We start from the raw sequence: 4,034 nt of genomic DNA on the forward strand, positions 1-4,034 counted from the left end.
TTGACTTCCTACTTTTGCATTCCAGTCCCCCATGATGAAAAGGATATCTTTTTTGGTGCTAGTTCTAGAATGTGTTGTAGGTCTTCATAGAACCATTCAACTTCATCTTCTTCAGCATTAGTGGTTGGGGCAAAGACTTGGATTACTGTGACATTAAATGGTTTGCCTTGGAAGCAAACTGAGATCCTTCTGTCGTTTTTGAAACTGCACCCAAGTACTGCATTTTGGACTCTTTTGTTGACTATGAGGGCTACTCCATTTCTTCTAAGGGATTCTTGCCCACAGTAGTAGATATAATCATCTGAATTAAATTTGCCTTTTCTGGTCCATTTTAGTTCACTGATTCCTAATGTCAATGTTCACTCTTTCCATCTCCTGTTTGACCACTTCCAATTTACCTTGATCCACATTTTTAGGCACTTGTTATATCAGCACTCTACTTATAGTTACCAAAATCTGTATTAAAAACGTTCTCCAGAGAAAGAGAGAGAGTAGGATATTAATATATATAATTTATTGTAAGGAATTAGATTAAATGCTCATGGAGGCTGAGATATCCCAAGATCTGTCATAGGCAAGGTGGAGACCCAGGAGAGCTGATGGTGTAGACTCAATCCTAGGCCAAAGACCTGAGAACCAGGATAACCAATGGTGTAAGGTCCAGTTTGTGAACCAGCAGGCTCAAGACCACCCCCTCCACAAATTGATTTTTTAGTTTGAATCCAAAGTCAGGAAAATCTGTATGTCCTATCTTAAGTACTGAGGCAGGAAGAGTTCCCTATTATTCACAGAAGAGTCAGCATTTTTTTTTGTTCTATTCAGGCCTTCAACAGATTGGATAGGCCAACCCATATTAGGGAAAACAATCTGGCTTATTAATTCAACCCTGGTGGCTCAAGTGGTAAAGAATCTGCCTGCAATGCAGGAGACCTGGGTTCAGTCCTTGGGTTGGGAAGATCCCCTGGAGAAGGGAATAGCTACCCACTCCAGTATCCTGGCCTGGAGAATTCCATGGATAGAGGAGCCTGGCAGGCTATAGTCCATGGGGTCACAAAGAGTTGCACACGACTGCATGACTTTCACCAATTCAAACATAATTCTTACCCAGAAACACCCTCACAAACACACCCAGAATAGTGTCTGACCAAATGTATGGGAATTCAGTTGACACAAAATTGACCATCACAGTGGTTTAACCATGGAATTATTTTACCAATGCTCACCCTCCTTGATACTTATTAATTGGCCCTTTGTACAACTTAATTATTTGCTGTTTATTTTTCCAAGTGTATTTTTCTGGATTCTAATTATTATTACTAGGATTTGCAGCGAAATTTCCCTCATCTAATTCAGCCTGCACACTACTGCCAGGGAAAACTTCTTCAAGTGCAAATAGATGCTGTTCTTCTCCTGATTAAAATAGTTTGAGATTCCCAAACTCTCTAAACTCCTCAGCAGGGATACTAGACCTTTCATGATCTGATCCCTGCCAATAAGTCTAGCATCCTGACCCACCTCTCTTGGTGCATAACTAGTAATCCCTAATAAGTTACATAAATTTCCCCAAAGTGTGTTCTCACTCCCATGATTCTGATCATGTTTCTCCCTCTGCTTAGAACACCCCATTAATCCTCCTGTGCCAGATAAATTCTCTGTGAAGCTTTCCTTAACCCTGCAGTCTGGTTTAGGAACTGTCCTTCTGTGTCCCACAGTTTCCTGTATTTACATCTAGTCTGACACTTATCTCTGTGTATTTATTTCCTTTTTGAATATCCATCTTCCCTACTGAACTGCATGTTCTTGAGATCAGATACATGTATACCCAGCACCCAGAACGTTGTTAACTGACTCAATATATGTTTGTTGAAGAAATGAGTATATGTAACAGTAATGAAATATGTAAAGAGGTTATTTTAATTATTTGGGGGAGAAGTATGAGACCCAGACTTAGAGTTGTGGCAATGGGAATGGCAAAGAAGGAACAGGTTTAAGATACCTAAGATCCCACATGCCACTGAGCAACTAAGCCCACACACCGCAACTACTGAGCCCTTGCACTATTTCAGCCACAACTAGAGAGTCCATATGCTTCAAGGAGAGATTCCACACAATTCAATTAAGACCCCACATGCTGCAACTAAGGCTTGTCACAGCCAAATAAATAAACAGATTAAAAACAAAAGAATATAACAAGAGAAAAAGCACATCATGATATAGTAATAAAGAGGTTAATACATGGAATCTAAAATAAAAAGTCAAACTCAGAAAGAGAGAATAGAAAAGTAGTTTCTAGGCACTGGAGGGTGGGGGAAATAGGGAAAGTTGGTGAAAGGGTACAAACTTTCAGCTACAAGATGAATAAGGTCAGAGAATTTAATGTACAGCATGGTGACTAAAGTTGACAACACCATACTATATAATTGAAATTCACTAAAAGAGTAGACCTTAAATATTTTTCACCAAAAAAGAAAAATATGTGAGTTTGCTGAGTGATGAATGTGCCATCACTAGATGGGGGAATCCTTTTACAATGTGTGTGTGTATATATGCATCTCAAATCACTATCTTTAATCATCTCATGATTTCATTTGTCAATCCCTCAACAAAGCTAAAATTAAAAATAAAATAAAAAATAGAAAATAAAGAACGGTGCTATGGGAAAAAAAAAGATACTTTTGAGAAGTAGAGTTAATAGAAATGTGGAGACCAAATTTGAAGGCTAAAGGAGAGAAAGGAGTCAAGAATGACTGAATTGATTGGGGTTTTTGGCAGAGAAAGTGTTGGTGCAATAAAAGAAGGGGATACATGATGGAGAACTGGCTTGGGAAAATAGATACGTGTTATTAGGACAAGAGTAGCAGATGACATCAGGAAATTCAGGCAGAGATGCCCAGCTGGCAAAAATACTAAATGGAGCTTGAGATTGAGATAAGGTGATCAAACTCACTCAGAAGAGATAGATGATGCTGTGAAAATGTGATGGCAAAGAGTCTGCAGAAAGAGAAGATAATTGGGAATAGAGTCATGAAAAAAATTTGCTCTGAGTGGGCCAAGGGTGGGGGGAAAATGATGCCTTGAGAAGCAGAGAAAGAGCTCTCAGAAAGGTAATAAGAGAACATGATATGTGCTAGCTCATGGAAGCCTAGGGGGAAGAAAAGGAAATTTCAAAGAGGAAGAAATCAGCAATATTAGAGGATCACAAAAAAAGAACAGAGATTTCCACAATGTGAAGGTTGTTGAAACATCTGAGATACTATTAATAGTATTGTTTGAATAGCAGGATCAGAAGTCAGTATAGAGGGACTTCCATGGTGGCCCAGTCATTGAGAATTCACCTTCCAATCCAGGGGACACAGATTCAATCCCTGGTCAGGAACTAAGATCTCTCAGGCTGTGGAGCAACTAAGCCCATGCACCACAACTACTGAGTCCCCACACCACAACTAGAGAGAAGCCTGTGTGCCGGAACGAAAGATCCCACATGCCACAACTAAGACATGACACAGCCAAACATAAATTAGTTAATTTAAAAAGAAGACAGTTTAGAATTATGTATTATGAAGTCAGAAATTTGATGGCAAAAGGAAGAAGAGAGACAGAAATACATTTCTAGGAAGTATAAGGTTTGAGAGAAAAGTATGTTTAATATGGCTATTTGTAGAATTCCTTACATAAGTGACTGATCAATTTTTAAAAATCACTCAGTTGATTGCATGGCAAATATTATTTTCCAGTCCTTCCCACAAACTCATACTCATACCACAAACTCTTACCAATCCTGTAAAAATGCCCATGTCAAGCAATACAATCTCATATTCTCAACTTCTATCTTACATGGCTGAAAGCAAAATCCTCCTAATGGGTCAATCAATAAAATTACACTCTTGATGAAGAAATAGTTATGACTTCTGGTCTCCAGTTTCATATGTTAAATGCCAAACCATATCCCTTCTTATGCAAAACATCTTTCCAAAGCACCTGTCTAGACCGCCTTCCTCCTCTGATGACACCCTGCCTCGCTTTCTCTTTTTCCT

This window comes from Oryx dammah, unplaced genomic scaffold (genome assembly GCF_014754425.2).
Source record: "Oryx dammah isolate SB20612 unplaced genomic scaffold, SCBI_Odam_1.1 HiC_scaffold_23, whole genome shotgun sequence".
Lineage (NCBI taxonomy): Eukaryota > Metazoa > Chordata > Mammalia > Artiodactyla > Bovidae > Oryx > Oryx dammah.